At 49.7% G+C, this 17444-nt stretch overlaps 1 protein-coding gene across 2 annotated transcripts in view; it reads right to left on the reverse strand.

The window, feature by feature from the left end:
- LOC144755444 (bile acid receptor-like) overlaps positions 1 to 17444 on the reverse strand; it is a 614559-nt gene that overhangs the window by 556250 nt on the left and 40865 nt on the right. The gene's annotated exons all lie outside the window — the stretch shown is intronic.

Below are 17444 nucleotides of genomic sequence, written 5' to 3' on the forward strand. Positions count from 1 at the left end.
AGAAGAGGAGGAGGATACGTTGAGGGAATTGGAGAAGCTGGAGGACCAGGAAGGGATGTCATTAGTGAAGAAAAGTAAGTCATTTTTAATCTTCCCTAGGCGCCCATTATGGAATTGGTCAACAAAGAGGGAATCTGGAAATTGTTCAATGGTGTTATGTTTGAACCGTTTAGCTACTGCTTTGGACATATGAGGGGGATGGATTACTTTGAAGCAGTTGATTCCAGGCTTAATTCGACTGGAAGCCATGATAAGGAGATGAGGTGAAGACGTGGTGTGGTGGACAGAAAAAGGGGAGCCACTAGGGTAGTGAAGGCGGAAAGAGGTAAAATAAGAGGGTGTGCGCAAATTCCGGAAGTCAGTGAGAATAAAACCAATAGGAGTGAGGTTAAAGCAGGAGCAAAGGTAGATACCCGACATGGCAAGAAACAGAAAGAAAGGTACAGGGGAGAAGCAGCATTGAATGAAATGAAAGTTTAGCCACCTTTCGGGATACACTGGAGTTAAAGGCTTGCAGAACGTCTCTCGGGTTACATAGGTAACACAGCAGGTGCAGATGGGACAGTAGCGCTATCCCTCGGGATGCACAGGTGATGCATAGAGATGCCCCCCTTCGCCGGGACATGGCTGCAGACTGCTGTTCTGATTGGTGTGTGGGCGTCGGTGCATTACTCTTGCACGCTGCCACTGCTGTTACAAACAAGTGGTTTATGGTGCCTCCGCCTCCCGAGGGGGGCTGTTCCACAGAGGCTGTAGGACGGGTGTGCAGCGGGGAGTTCCCGCTCCACTGGCGTGACTGGCACTTAGACTATTTAAAGTGTTTCTCCCATCCGAAGCAGCAAAACTATCTCGCCTTGTGCATTGCTGGTCTCTGAAGTGAGTGGCAGCGCTATCTCTGCAGCTGTCCGAGGCCTCCGCAGGGGGCCCCTAAAGAGGGCAGCCCTCTAGTGCCATCGGGGCACCCCACACCCCCTTAGGGGCAGGGACTTATGGAGGAGTCCCCCCAGCCTGGTGGCGGCGCTTTAGGCGAGCGTCACTTCCTGGGCGTGAGGAACCAGTACTAGGGTTCCAGTGTCGCCTAAACTTGCAAAGCATCACGGGGTGGTAAAGGTTCAGACTGGCCTTAGAGGGGAGTGGAAATGGTCTTGATTTGACGCTGTCTTACAGGTGGTGATAGCGTGAAACGGGCCCGGCTGCAGGGAGCGTTCATCAAATGCAGGCGCAATGCACAGGTACAAACGTTGGTGGAGGCCCAACAAGGAACGATTATCAGGGGGTAGGTCTTGGACCTCTGGTGGCACTAGGTCACAATAGACAGGGGCCCTTTATCCTGCAGACCCTGGCTAAAGGCAGTAAATGGTGGGAAATGTTCATGCTGGGTAGTAAATGTGATTGCCTGCTGTGATGAAAGCGCAGTGGTCGTGCAATCCAGAGCACACAAAAAGTGGGGCACTAGCAAGGTGGAGAAAGGCGCCATGGGACGCCTGGTGTTAGAAATGGGGATTTCCGGTTGGCTAAGGCTTGCGTCAAAGCCAAGCAGAAACCACCATTCTACGTCAGGGCAAGGAAGTCACCCGCCAAAGATAACCCCTGCTCACCCCCTTGGTAGCTTGGCACGAGCAGTCAGGCTTATCCCGGAGGGAAAGTGTAAAGCATTTGCGCACGCACCCACCAGCAACAACATCCCAGGACCCCCTCAAAAGGAACTCCACACAAGGTTATATATAAAAATAGCCTTTGTATTATACCAAACACATTAGATAATAAACACACATTTTACACTGTGCCAACTGGCACGGGCAGAATTTACAGGGGATTATGTACATAGGACAGGGCCACATGGACCACTGTCAGGAATAAGCACTTGGTAGAAATAGCACTTAGAACATAGAACAATTGTAGCATAAAATAGCAAATGTAGCACCCAACCAGTAGCCACTGGTAACAGGTAAGTACCTCCTACGCAATCCTAACCACCTTTAGGCACATATCACGCAGGGAACCATGAACACACTAGCATAACCTATACTAGATAAAACAACCTCCTAACCATAAACATATGTCTAGAGGTATCAGAACACAGGGTGCGCAAAACATACTACACACAGTACATTTCCTAACACCCAAAGCATCAGCACATAAATCAGCATAGCACATAAATCACATTAGGGTCCAGGTTGCGCCACTGCGCAAAAACCTAAACTTAGCAGCTGCCCACTACTTGCTGGGCAGCTGAGGACAAGAAAAGGGCCTAAACGCTGCAGCTGGCACTAAGTGCTGCGCAGCTGTGGAAGGCCAAGGTAGGGATGAAGGAGTGCGACTCACTCCTAGATGGAAAGTACATGTCCCTAGAAGGAAAAACCTAAACGTAGCAGCTGCCCACAACTTGCTGGGCAGCTGGGAACTCAAAACTGCGACTGGGGCTTTCACTAGCCCTCTGGAATAAAACTGCGCCAACTGTTGGAGCCCTCTGGCTCTAGAAATACACATTGCACACTTTTGGAGCCCTCTAGGCTCTGGAAGAACCTGTGCAACGCGTTGGAGCCCTCTTGCTCTGAAACAACTGATTTGCCCCAGGGAGCCAACTAGGCTCTAGCAACAACTTCTTTGGGGCGTGGGAGCCATCGAGGCTCTAAACATAACGTGTCCCAAGTCCCTCGTGGGGACTCTAAGAATCAATGGGGCCTCGTGGGAGCCCGCAGGCTTGATAAATAATGGGGCCCAGTTGTGGGAGAAGGAGATAGCCTTGTTAAAACGTTGGGGCGGCCCACTGCCATCCAGGGCCGCCCAATATGCAACTGAGCCACTGTGCCTCAAAGGCACCACAATGCCCACCCGGAGCTACCCCCCCCCCCGCAGCCCCTCCACACTCACCGGGCTGTTCTCTGGTGGGGGGCTCCTCAGGGCGGCAGTAGGTCGACTCTGGCGCTCGCGGTGGGGGCAGGCACCGGCAATGTGCCTCGCGCCCCCCCACTGTTCACTGCTGCTTGCTGGTGCCCTTCTTCACCCGGTCCCCCATCTCGGGACCGGGACTCGAGAAAAGGAGCCTGCGAGGTCCGGCTCGGCTTCCTTTCTCCTCTCTGGGCAGGCGCGGGGCTCTAGCCAATCCCAGCGCGGCGGCGGGCGGGACTTCCCTCCCAGACCGGAAGTCCCGCCCACCGTCAGGCACTACTGTGCCTGACTTCCGGTTTTTCGGCCTAACAGGGCCACGGCGGTGATTTTCATATCGTCAAATGAGGGGTGGGCACCCTCTGTAGGCAAATAAAATTTAGAAGCGGGGTGGGCACCCGCTAAGGCACACAAACACGGGGTGGGCACCCGTTCTGTAAATAAATAAGGTTAAAAAGCGCAAATGATGGAGCAAGCAGCTCCCAAGAAAAAGGAAAGTCCTCCAGCATCCAAGTCCATCAGCAATCCAGGGGCTGGGCAGGGCCCAGGGAGGCAAGCCTTCCCCTGGGCCCCAGCAGCAGCACGCCCCTGGTAGATTCAAGTAGGAACACAAGAACATTTAACATGAGGTCACAGCCTCTTTTTATACACCAAATCCCTTTGTCTCTAGGGTGCAGGGTGGGGGAAAACCAGACGCAGCTGGTTCTTTTTTTTTTTTTTTTTTGTAGAGTTTTATATAGCGCGAACTAGACCCGAACCGAATCAGGTATCAGAGCGCTTTACATAGCACAAGTTCCGTTTTACATGAGGACACACACTTTCATGAGATTAAGTGATTTGCCCAGAATCACAGGAGGTTTTGGCGTCGTTACCGAGACTCGAACCCAGATCCCCAGGTCCGAGGTTGAGCGCCTTAGCCGTTAGGCTAACTCCTCTCTGGTTCTGGAGCACTTTGTTTTGCTCAGCCCCCCTCCCTATTCACAGGACAGGCTAGGGTCATCAGGCGCACCACAGGGGGCGGAGCCAGCATTGTGGAGGGAAAGCCCAGCCCTATTCAGGTCCCAGGTGCAGCCCCTCCCTGCCATCAACATGCAGATCTCCCCATTCACCACCGGGGCAGACCCATCCTGACATCTGGAGCCAGGCACACCAGCGAGCTCCAGCCAATCACAAGCCAGACAGTCAATTCACATTTACTGCACAGGCAGGCCAACTTCTAGAAGTGGCACTTCCACACTAGACACATTAAAGCCGCACACATCATCGCGCAGCATTTAATCACACGAGTCCGCACATACCAAACTCAACCTTGCACTCCCCACGCATCAGGAATTACCTTGGACACACACATTCCCCATGCATTCCTATGCGAGGGCAGGCCAATCTCACACACGCACTCAGAGAGCGCACGCACTTTACACTGCGCCACAGAGCTAAAGTGTGCAAAGACCAGAAATCATTATACTGATGTAATATCAAAAGGCAAAAAATTCAGGGGTGAACCTGCCAGAAGGGCCAAGTCCAACACCTGGCATGCAAGTAACGATCTGTTTATCTATTTCAGATTATATCTAATTTTCACTTCCGGCCAAGGGATAGATCCCCTCGCTAATGTATGAGTGCGGTCGAACTGCGCCCACAAACCCACAGCAGGTACTGGTGCACGGGTGAACCCCGGAGGCGCATAGTGCTACATAAGTAAGGCCTAGCAGGCAGTGAGAGTGAGCAGTCATCTCCCTTGACGGAGGGTTATAGAAGATACGGCAGGGGTAGCGATTTTCGCTGCTCCACGGAGCCTGGTGGGGCGCGGGGGCTTTGAGTGCACAGAGCAAGGGGAGGTATGGGGAGAGCGGACATCATCTTCTTCACGTTCTTCTTCATTTCTGCACGCAGAGTCCATCGAAGGACCCTCTGAGCGTCATCAGCTTAAACTCGATAGCCCACGGGAAGTGAAGTAAGTACAGAGCTAGGGGTGGGACGATGCGGCGGGGACTTGGACAGAGGAGGGTCGTGCCTGGCTCACTTGCAAAGTCGGAGTAGCTTAAAGTTGTATTTTTCTTCCAGATTGAGTCGGCAAATGCAGGGAGCAGCATGGATAGCCAAGGATCCCCTCCTCTATACTCCCAGATGTCCCAAGGGGAAGAAACTCAGCCGGGCACCTCCCAAGATGGCCAGCTTGCAGCCTTTATCGTGATGGCTAAGACCAAGGGATTGGCTTGGGCCACCGAACTCTTGAAGGCCAATAACCCGGAGGACTCTGGTTTCGCCAGTGCGGTCCCAACCAAAGGGCAGGAGCACAGTGAGGAGGCAGGCCCCACTAGGTCCAAGAGGATATGCAGGCCCACAGTCAAAGATTTCCCAGCAGACCCCCTGCCAACCAAGAGTCGGACCATGGCCACCCCCTGAATTGCTGCCACTACATTGCCTGTCCACCCGCCCCCCACACCAGGACCAGTAACGCCCCAGGCCAGCAGCATGCCACTGGCGAGCTACGCCACAACAGTGTACTTGGGTAAGCTCACAGACACTTTGAGGAGCTTCATGGCAGAAGTCAGATCAGGCTTCGCTGGGGCCAGCACGCTTGCTAAGGGCACCAGTGGTAACAGTGGGGATGGAGAGGCTGCAGCAGCTCCTGCTGGGGGTGCACTTGGGGTTCCATCTATTACGCAGGTCTGGGCAGGGGACGTCAGCACTGCAAGTAGGCAGGGAGCCACCAACACAGGGAACCAGGGGCCTAAGCAGATCCTGGGTGGGGGGAAATGGCAGCTGTCACCCAGGACGGCGATGTGTCAATTGGCAGCCCCATAGAGCTGGGGGGGCAGCAGCGGGCAGTGGTGGCTACTCCATCTCCAGTTAGTGTCCCAACCTCCCCGGTTCCGCCTCTAGTGGTGATCCCACCCATCGCACCTCAGTTAGTCAGCACTCTCACACGTTCGGCAGAATTGCCCAAAGCAGCTGTGGCGCCAAGCCACTCGTCACGATGGCACCAATGGTTTCGGACGGTGCTCCCTGGTGTAGGAGGTGCCTTTAGCGGCCAAGGAGGGGATTTGAAGGCAAGAGTTTACCAACACATTACCTTGCTCATGCATGGGGCTGAGGGGGTTGACACAAGAAAGATGGGGGTAAGGAAGAGGACAAGAAGGTGCAGTTCCAAGCCTGGCCGGAGAAGAATATTGGAACATGGGGACAAGCTTTCGCCATCCTGGCTGCAGTGGTAATTGAAAAATTCCCATAGCAGGGGCCATTGTTTTTCAGTACACCAGCATTATCACCAATGAGGCCGAGACAAATGGGGGGATGGGATGGTACCAATATGATTGTGAATTCAGGAAAAAGATGGCCATGTGTCCCTAACTTGAGTGGGACCAAATGGAGGTGAAGCTCTGAGTCCAGCATATGGGGAAGCACACGGTAGAAGGGAAGGCAAGATAAGCAGAAACAAAAATTGGGAGACAAGCCCAAGGGTCAGATGCAGGAGAGGAAGGGTCTGTTCAACAAGTCCTTTCAGGGTGGTCGAGTAGGTGGTCAGAAGCAGGGCGCAAGAAACGTTTACAATGGAACCTACAGGTTGTACAACGCAGGGTCCTGCTCCTGGAGCAAAACCTGCAGGTTCTCCCATACCTGCAGCAAGTGTGGTTCCACCCATCTAGCCACTTCCTGTAACAACAAGCGAGAGGGTCCCTCACCTCTGCCCGGACGGCAAGATAAATAGACCAGTCTTACTCTTCAGCCCCCCCAAAACACCCCAGTCACTCCCACTTCCACCCAGCAGTGACATCCCCGGCTTACCCTTCCAGGGCGGGCCTTCCATGGCAAAAGGTCCGTCCCCCGTTATCCGCGAGTATCCGAACCCCAAGGACAGACTGCTCCTGCAGGGGTTCGTGGAAGGATTCAAAATACCTTACCGGGGCCCCCTAGTGTGCAGGGACGCTGAGAACCTGACATCGGCCAGGGAGCTACCTGAAGTGGTATTGGGGAAAATTAAAAAGGAAGCAGCCCTAGGGAGGGTGGCTGGCCCCTTCAAGCAGCCCCCACTTAAGAACTTTGTTATCTACCCGCTTTGGGTGGTCCCCAAAAAAGAGCCAGGGGCCTTTAAGTTGATTCAGCACCTGTCCTACCCAGAAGGCAACTCAGTGAACTACTGGTTAGAGGAGGGGACCTGCTCGGTTTCTTGCTGCTCCCAGGACAGGACGGTGGATATGGTCAGGAGCTCGGGCAAGGGAGCATGGTTGGCAAAGGCAACCATTGAGTCGGCATTCTGCCTGGGGCCGGTCCACCCGGATAGCCAGCATCTCCTGGTTTCAAGTGGCAGGGTGAATTCTTCTCTGATGAATGTATGCCCATGGGGTGGGCCGTGTCTTGTGCCTACTTTGAGGCTTTCATCTCTTTCCTGCAGTTGGTGCTCTCGAGGACTTTTAACGTGGAGGGTGTAACCCACTACCTGGACAACTTTCTGTTCATCGGGGGCACAGGTATGCAGGAGTGCAGCAGAGGATTGCAGTGCTTTCAAGACATGGCCAGGCACCTAGGGGTTCCTTTAGCACCTGGTAAGACTGAGGGTCCGGTGCAAGTTCTGAATTTTTTAGGCATTTAACTGGACACAATTAAGAGCGAGTCCAGACTCCCTGCGGACAAGGTACAGATGCTGCGTCAGGACATTCAGGCACTGCTAGGGAAGGACAAAGTCCCCCTGAGTGCCATCCAATGCCTCTTGGGAAAGCTTAACTTTGCAGCAAAAGTGATCCCGGCGGGGAGGGTGTTCGCCAGAAGGTTAGCTAGGGCAACAGCAAAGGTCAAGAAAAAACACTACCTAGTTTGGCTGGCGAAAGACTTGAAGAAAGACCTTGCGATGTGGTACGAGTTCCTTACGCAGTTTAATGGGACAGTGATTTGAAGAGCACCTTGGGCAGACAGTCCTGAGCTCTGCCTCTTCACCGACGCATCAGGTAGAGAGTTCTTTGGGGCAATTTTGGGTGCCAAATGGTGTGCCCAGGAGTGGCCCAACACCAGGCGCAGGCGCAAAATCATGGCCAACATCACTGTCCTGAAGTTGTTCCCAATTGTCATTGCATTACATCTGTGACCTAACACGCTCTCAGACAGAAAGGTCCTATTCTGGTCTGATAACATGGCGGTAGTGCAGGCCTCAACGGGCAGACAGCCAAGCGCCCGTTGGTGCTCTGCTTGCTCAGAGAGTTAGATAGGGCTTCCCTGCGCTGCAATGTTGAATTCCGGGCGCGACATATTGAGGGGGTCAAGAATGTGGCAGCTGATGCTCTTTCTCGTTTTCAGTGGCTCCGTTTCCGGGGGGGCCTGGCCGAGAGCGAGAGCAGAGATGACCCCTTTCCCGGCACACCTCTGGAGAATCTTGCAGTGGAGCAACGACTGAGAGCACTGGGAGAATGCTCGCTAGCCCCAGGTGCCAGGAAGCGATATAGGGCACACCTGGCCTCCTTCAAGAAAGCCTCGCTACCAGTTGAGCGCAGAGTGCAGGCATTTGTAGTATGGGCGAAGGAACAGGGGAGGAGCCACTCCTGGGTATGTGGCCACTTGGCGGCAGTGAGCCACTATGCCAGGCTGTTGGGGGGCAAGAACCAACCAAGTCCTTTATCATCAGTACGGCCCGTAAGGGTTGGGCCAGGGAGGAGCCCAGGGTCCCAGACGACAGGGCCCCCATCAATTTTGACACCCTCAAGGGCATGCTTGATGTGATAGAGGGGGTCACCTATTCACATTTTGAGGCTACACTTTTTGCGGCAGCCTTCTGCTTGGCGACCTTTGGTGCTTTTCATATCAGTATATTGATGGCGAAGTCCAAGACGGACGGGTTGGGCAATGCCTTAAGCATTCAGGATGTCGTCCTTGTTGACACCTTGTCCATCCACCTCAGGAGGTCCAAAACGGATCAGGCTGAGCGGGGGGTCGATGTGGTGCTAAGACCGCTTGGGGACAATAGATACTGCCCTGTCGCCAAGGTCAAGGAGTACTTGGCGCTTCGCCCCAATGCCCCTGGCTATCTATTGATTGATGCTGACCAGGGCCCCTTGACTAAGAACCAGATGGAACACTTGATGAGGGCTAGCTTAACACGGCCAGGTCTTGCCCAGCCAGACATAAAATACTCCAGCCGCTCTTTCAGGATAGTGGCGGCCGCGTTCAAGGCAGGCATGAAGCCAGAGGGTGTAAAAAAGGTTGGGCGTTGGGAGTCTGAATGCTACAAGCGCTACATCTGCCCTTGAAGTAATTTGTTTTGTATTCACAGTGTGAAAATTGTGTCCTTTACTTTACCAGGGTTCCACGTATGGGTGATCGGGCATTCATTCATCTCCAGGGTGGCCCAGTGGGCGGCACGCCGGAACTGAATGCAGGGATTTTCACAGACACAGTTTGAGTAGATGGGTTTCTCCAGAATGAGATGGAGCAGCCTCAGGAACAGATTGGAACAGAGACTAACAGTACGGGGGCCCCCCAAAATGTTTAGTGATACACCTGGGGGTCAAAGACCTCATTGCCATGGGGAGGAGGATACTCTTGCAGGCCATGAAAAGTGACTTGGGTGAAATCAGCAAGTGCATGGGGCAATGTGAGGTCTGTTGGTCAGAGATGATTCTACGAAGAGTGTGGCAAGGGGCTAAGTCTGGGGAGGCTCTTGAGCATTCCCGGAAGCGAGTGAATGGGGCAATGTGCAAGTTCACTGACCAGAGGGGTCTGGGATTCATCAGACATGAGATGATTCAAGAAAAGGTGAAAGGATACTTTAAGGCGGATGGGGTTCACTTATCGCCAGTAGGGATGGACCTTTTCCTTTTAGATTTGCGCGAGGTGCTAGAAATGAGAGGTTGCAGGTAAGAACATAGCTGTTTGGTGAAGGGGTCTGGCGGCAACGGTGGCCACCTCCAGAGCTGGGGAAGAGTTACAGGGAGATCTGGAAGCAAAGGGGTACAGAAGGGTACCTCTGCGCGGCACCATAGGGGGTGCCAGAGCCAAATCCCAGGAGCTTCATGGGAGGTTCCTGGAAACCGTGTTGGCACCCCGTTAGTCCTTCGGGCGGTTGTGGGCCTGAACAACTGGGATTTTGCTATGCTCTGCTCCGCTCTGAAAGGGGCGTGAGTAATAAGGTACCATGTGTCAAGTGATCTGGGAAGAGGATCACCAGAAGGGGCACAGATGGGGTTCGCTCCAGTGCTGCTTGGCTCATCAGGCGGACAGGCAGCCCAGATGGTTGCCTGCCCTTGGATCGCCTGTAAGATAACCCACCATATTACATAACGGTGTATGCAATAAACCTGCAGCAATTTTACCCAAACAGAAAATGTGTGGTGTGTTTATTTATTAGCATGCATACTATGTTTGGTGGGGTGGGGAGTGCTGCCAATGGTGGTGCTATGCGGCTGTCCGAGGCCCCTGCAGGGGGCCACTAAAGAGGGCGGCCCTCTAGTGCCATCGGGGCACCCCACACCCCCTTAGGGGCAGGGACTCAGGGAGGAGTCCCCCGAGCCTGGTGGCGGCGTGCTAGGTGAGCGTCACTTCCTGGGCTTGAGGACAGGGGGAGGGGTATATAGGCCTCCCCACCATCTGGTCGTCCTCTTTCACACACCGGACACGCCGTCTCCCGCCCTACCTCTTACCCGGCGTGGTTCGTGGCAGGCAGGAGGCAGAGAATGTTGTCATTTTGTCTTTTTTGGTTGCAGGCAGAGATACAGGGTGATCTGGAAGCAAAGGGGTACAGATGGGTACCTCTGCACGGCACCATAGGGGGTTCCAGAGCCAAATCCCAGGAGTTTTATGGGAGGTTCCTAGAAACCATGCTGGCGCCCCGTTAGTCCTTCAGGCGGTTGTGGGCCTGAACAACCGGGAGTTTGCTAAGCTATGCTCCCCCTGAAAGGGACGTGAGTAATAAGGGACCATGTGTCACGTGATCCGAGAAGAGGATCACCAGAAGGGGCAGCACAGAAGGGGTTTGCCCCAGTGTTGCTTGGCTCGCCAGGCAGGCAGGCAGCCCAGATGGTTGACTGCCCTTGGATCGCCCGTAAGATAACCCACCATATTACATAACGGTGTATGTAATAAACCTGCAGCAATTTTACCCAAACAGAAAATGTGTGGTGTGTTTATTTATCAGCATGCATACTATGTTTGGTGGGATGGGGAGTGTTGCCAGTGGTGGTGCTATGCTTGTAACAAACGTGGCCTGCTGATGCTGTCTTTCTCAGCAGAGCTATCTCCGCGTGTTGTACACAGCACCAAGAGATGGTTTGTTCTGTTGTGTGTACTATGTAAATTAGGTCACTTACGCATACTTTGGACGCTGCATGTTGGCTCGTTAAGGGAACTTAGTTGTGCTCTGGACAGCAGACCTATCTTAGGCAGTAACATGTGTGGCGAATTGAAGGAGTGTCACCCGACTGTTAAGAGCTCGGCTGTCTCTCATTCTGTAACACTTGTGCCTTGCTAAAGGAGCTTCGCTGAAGGTTAACAACAGAGCTACCTCTCAGTATGTAACACTTGTGCATTGCTAAAGGAGCTTCGTTAAAGGTAAACAACATAGCTATCTCTCAGTGTGTAACACATATGACCTGTTATTGGAGAGTATAACGATCTTGGTGCGTGACACCAGGAGCTTGTCTTAGAAACTTCACTCAGCCACATGGCAGCACTTGAAGGAGTTCCACTTTTCAGTGGACAGCAGACCTATCTTGGAGTACAACAGGTACGGCCTGTTAAGAGCGTCCCAAAAAAAGTTGTTGATAGAATTGTGTGGGCCTTTAACAGACGTGGTTGGTTGAAAGACTTTGACTTGGGGGTAGACAGCAGAGATATCTCTCTGAGTGTTCGCCTCTTGATTGTTGCATAGCAGTGTCCAGTTCCTCCTTCATAAACCGTAGGGAGGCGCATAAAAAAACAGCAGATTGTGCCAGCCATCATGTGACTCTGTGCTCCAGGGCCGGGGCCTGTAGTGCTGGTGAGGTTACAGTGAAATGTCCAACATCCGGGGCATTATTGGGTTTTGCCCCCGCATATCTGCCCCTCCAGTATCACCTCTTCTCCAGTAGTGACATTCATAAAAGAGGAGCTCTGGGAGATATTTCTTGACCTTCCATTGGCTGGCACTGGTGGAATGTGCTTCTGATTGGAAGAAAAGGACAATGATAACCTTTGAGAAACCCTAGGAAGACCCACCCAGTGGGCAAATTTCCTGGTTCCTTTTCAGATATTCAAATTTTGAGTCCTGCTTTGTAGATCACACACGGTCTGATATTTAGCAGATTGGTATCTCTTCTAGTGCGGTATCCCGGGAGCAGCGCCTCTGAGCACCATAGGCCACTTTGGGGAGACTGAGTAACCCAAAAGCAGTCCTTAGGCCTCTCCGGTAGCTTATTAGCAATGTGTCTGGGTCCTTTTGTCTTACCACTACCCAGGCCATGCCTATTGATTATGTCACACTTCCTGCGCTCAGACATTTAAAGGTGACTCAGTGTTCCACTACTGCTGAATTCAGCATGCATGAGATGTAGTCCAGAGGCTGCGCTGGTCACTCAGGGGGCACCAGACCAAAGCTCTGATACCAGCTTCTCATCTTCACCGCATTGTGTGATCTTTGACTCCTAGCTTTCGGCATCCCACTGGGGCTTCAAACCAGGAATTCCCAGCTCTGCTTAGAAAACACATGGCAATTAAACAATTTACATTTTGTGGGTGGGGAGGGACAGAGCACACATTCTTGTCTCAGCTAGAGTCACCTCAGTGGGGATTCAGCCTTCTGCTGATCACAGAATAAGACAAGCATTGCAATGCAATCGGTCTCACATTAGTAAAACATAGAGCTAGTGGCGTTGCAAATGACAATGTTTTTTAGTTATGTTTTTAGGTCTAGCCTGGGCAGTACATGCGCTGAGCTGTGGGGCATGCTGTATTCAGGTATGGACTTGAAGCTCCGCCCATCTTTTCAATTGGCTCCTGTTACTGTCCTTTCCAAATGGTTGCTTCTGATTCATTAATGGGCTTGTTAGTCCCTCCTTAGTACTGCCTTGTCTGCATTTGTAACCTCCCATAAGGACTGGACCTTTTACTTGTGTGGTTACACAGTGGGCCCTATTCACAGAACTAACTTAAGACAAAATCCTAAACTTACTACCATTTTGGTATTTACAGAAGGCACTTACTCATTTTGGTATTCACAGCAGGCACTTACGCATTTCGGTATTCACAGAAGTTAGGAGTCCTATCTTTAGGACTCCTAAATGCCTTCTGTGAATACCGAAAGTCTTAAAGTTGGGATTTTTCTCAGTTTAGGAGTCCTATAGTTAAGAGTCCTAACTTTACTACTCCTAAACTGAAAAAATCCTAACTTTAAGACATTTGGTATTCACAGAAGGTATTTAGGAGTCCTAACTTTACTACTCCTAAACTGAGAAAATCCTAACTTTAAGACTTTTGGTATTCACAGAAGGTATTTAGGAGTCCTAAAGTTAGGACTCCTAACTTCTGTGAATACCGAAATGAGTAAGTGCCTTCTGTGAATACCAAAATGGTAGTAAGTTTAGGATTTTGTCTTAAGTTAGTTCTGTGAATCGGGCCCACTATGTTTATTTAGTCTGTGAGAACTATTTTCTTTCATTATTTGGTCCTACTCCAGACACAAGGTGCTTTCCGGCAACGGTTGTGCGCCTTTCTTTTTTTATTTTTCCAGCACAGTCGACTTTCAATAGAGCGGGCGTGCTCATTTCTTTATTTAATAAATGTTTTCCGCTTTTTTTAAAGAGCCCCATGTGGCGCTTTCAATTTAAAATCAGCCAGTCACCTTTCTTTACACGAGCTGCATCTAAAGAAATGGGCGTGGCTGACATTAAAGTGAAAGCGCAACATGGGGCGCTTTTACAAAAAAAAAAAAGTTTGTGAACTTGACAGACAATTTTTTTTTTTTTTTTTTTTTTAAAGTGCCCCATGCCGAGCTTTCACTTTAATGTTGGCCACGCCAATTTCTTTAGACGCAGCTCATCTAAGGAATGGGGCGCGTCCAACATTAAAGTGAAATCGTCGTATGGGCGCTTTGACAAACAAGCATTTGCAATGCAATAGGTCTTACATTTAAGAGAGATTCATAAATGCGAGACCTATTGCATTGTAAATGCTTGTTTGATTTGGTATGTGTTTAGCAGAAAGTACATTAATTATTGGTTTTATTTTTAAGAATTTTTTGAGTCGTCACAACATTGTCGCATTTACTGTGGAGAATGTGTGATCTGGAAATGTATTTCACATACTGAAAAATACACTTAAGGAACATTTTTAAATCAGAACCACCCTATAGGTGAAAATTGTGTTCATGTTCTTGTATTTTTTATGTTTAAAAGTCGCAGCAATGTCACAATGATTGCGATCACGTTGCGAAATCGCAAAACAAAAACAGCCATTTAACAACCACCACCACATTAAAAAATGTTAACTTAAAAAATGTATTCTACCTATTACAATACACACATTACTAACCAGTTCACGGCTTTAAAAACATATTTGTACACATATATCTGTAGTAACTTTCTTAAAAACTGTATTTGAACCCTACTTCCTGTTTTCGATTACACCGTGAGAGTCACGATGACCTCGGTAACTGCGACAATTGCACCTTTATTAGGGGGTGCAAAACACATATATGCACACATTTTACAGTATTTTAGACAGCAGGGGCTTATTTCTGCACTGTTCTAAGTAATATTTTTGTAGGGAGTTTGCATAAAAACAGCCCTTTAAACCGATTTTCTGCTTTCGTGGGGACACCGGGCACACAATGATATCGGTAGCCGTGATCACTGCGAAAATATCACGGAATGACAGAACAAATGCAGACATTCAAAACCCCAAAAAACAACGGTTGAAGAAGGGTCTAGGGGACTATATTTACAGACCTATCAAGCTCATACCCCTCATGAACTGAACTACTACAACAAAAAAACTTGAAGGTCTTAAAGGTTGAGAAACAGAAAAAGGCCACCAAAAAACTTTCACACCACTATCACGACTACCAGTGTAGGACCATCAGTTGTAAAAGAAGTCCTATCAGCCCACCCATATGGCGGAACATCGTCATTTAGGACTTTGTCAGCAGGATCTTATGTGGCCACGCCCAATGGTCTTTGCTTGATGCCCATAGAACCTATATGCTGAGAAAAGATGGATCCTCACTGAAAGTGGTGCTGATAGGGTGCAGTGCTCATAAAGAAAAGTGATGGTGATTAAAATGACGGTCAGGGTAGAAAAATATGTTTATTGGTATCTCCCGGACGTCAGGTAAAAGAAGGTGTGATGACAGTGTAAAAATATCACTGTACAGTAAGCATATGAAATCTAGGCCAACATGTTTCTGCCATAGTGGTATCTATTTACCGGCATTCTTCAGGGCCAAGCTGGAAAGTAAGCTACTGCAACAACCACCATTATTCGTGTGAGAAAAAGTGATCAAAAAAAACCTTATAATATGGTTTACAAGAAATGGAATTTGTGTGGCTCAATGAACCACCCTACCGTATCCTGGTTAATAACCATATAACGTGTAATCCTTTCCCAGCTTTATATGGGAAGTAAGCCTCACCTCACCCGGCAACGGCTCGGATAAAAGAGGCCCGCTCTGTCCGTCGGTACCTCCAGGAGTGTGCCAGACCCGAAGGTTTTTTTGTTGTAGACATTCAAAACCCACCACCACATTCAAAACTTATAACTACAAAATAAAGTATAACCAACACACTAAACACATTACTATCTAAATGATTGTATAATAACATGTACAAATCCCCTAATATCTCTATAACACAGTGCATAACTTTTTCGTAAAATCATGAATCACTGTATCACTAAGTTTCTCATTTATTGTATAAGTATTTGAGGGGAACTGTGAGACGATGCATCAGTCTATCAATACTTCTGAAACAAAATGCATGACTGCCTCAGTACATCTATGAGTGGGTGCATGAGTGTCACAAAGGGCCACTGATTGGTTGCGTAAGAATCTCACTCAATCTGTGAGTAAGTGCATGAGTTCATTTGTAAATAAGTATATGACTGTCTGACTGGATCTGTGAGTGGATACATGAGTATCTAAGTGGCTGTCTGAATGGGTGAGTCAGTTGGTGCATGAGTGTCTTAATGGATGTGTGAGTAAGTGCATGAGTCTCTCAGTGGATCAATGACTCGCAGCGTGAGTGTCTGAGTGGTTCTGTCAGTGGGTGCGTGCGTCTGTGAGTGCATCTATGTGTGGGTACATGAGTCTCTGAGTGTATAACTGACTGGGTGCATAAGTCTCTGAGTGAGTCTATGTGTGGCTGTGTGAGTGACTGTATGGGTGGGTGTGTGAGTGTCTGCGTGGGTCTGTGAGTGGATGTATGAGGTTCTGAGTGGATCTGTGAGTGGGTGTATGAGCGTCTCAATGGGTCTGTGAGTGAGAGCATAAGTCTCTGAGTGGTTGCGTGAATGGGTACATGCATGAGTGTCTGAATGGGTCTGTGACTGGGAGGATGAGTGTCTGGGTGGGTCTGTGAGTGAATGCATGAGCCTTGACTGGGTGAGTGAGTCGGTGTGTGTATATCTGAGTGAGTTTCTGAATGGGTGTGTGAGTGTATGAGTGACTGAGTCCATAAGTCTCTGAGACGGTCTGTGGCTGAGTGTGGGATTGACTGTATGGGTGTGTGGGGTGTATGAGTGTCACAGTGGATCTGTGAGTGGGTTTATGTTTCTCAGTGGGTGTGTGAGTGGGTCTGTAAGTGGGTGCATGGGTCTCTGAGTGGGTCTGCATGTGCATAAGTACCTGAAAAGGTATGTGAGTGAGTGCATGAGTATCTGTTTGGGATCTGTGTTTGTGTGTATAAGTGTGTGAATGGATATGTGAATGGGTGTATACGTTTCTGAGTCAGTTTGTGAGTGCATACATATATATATTTATATTTTCACTAATGTTCGCAATGAGTTTGCGATTTTCACAATATCCCTGTGTTGGTACACGGGGTTGCATGTGATTGAAAAACTCAATTTTGAACACATATCTTGAGTCACTAACACACCCATTTCTCAAACATGGGGTCAGAGTATCTCCACCCTGACCCCTGATGTCAGCTTTCACACAAATGGTCAGCCCCGGAAACCGTTCCCGGACGATAAAATGGCAGCCACATCCTTCTATTTAGGTTGCGTCCAGCCAATTACAGCATTCCCTTTGGTGCATGCATTCGCAAAATATTAATTGTGAAACCACCACGAAATATCAGCGCCCAGAGATATATCTATAATTTTCATCTTAAATTTTTCAAAAACTACTGGACAAATTTGCACCAAATAACAGAAAGCACAATCTGCGCAACAACATCTACCTTTCTGACAAACTTAGTGTAATTCCATCCAGCGGTTTGGGCTGTAGATTTGACAACAAGTTCCTATGGGAGTTAACATTACAAACACACCCATTTTTCACACCTCTATTTCTCAGACCTCACTACACGGATCACCCCCAAACTTTCCATGACACACAGAACCTACGCTGACTCTTTTGTTTGGAAAATTTCATGAAG

This window comes from Lissotriton helveticus, chromosome 5_1, assembly GCF_964261635.1.
Source record: "Lissotriton helveticus chromosome 5_1, aLisHel1.1, whole genome shotgun sequence".
NCBI classification, from domain to species: Eukaryota; Metazoa; Chordata; class Amphibia; order Caudata; family Salamandridae; genus Lissotriton; species Lissotriton helveticus.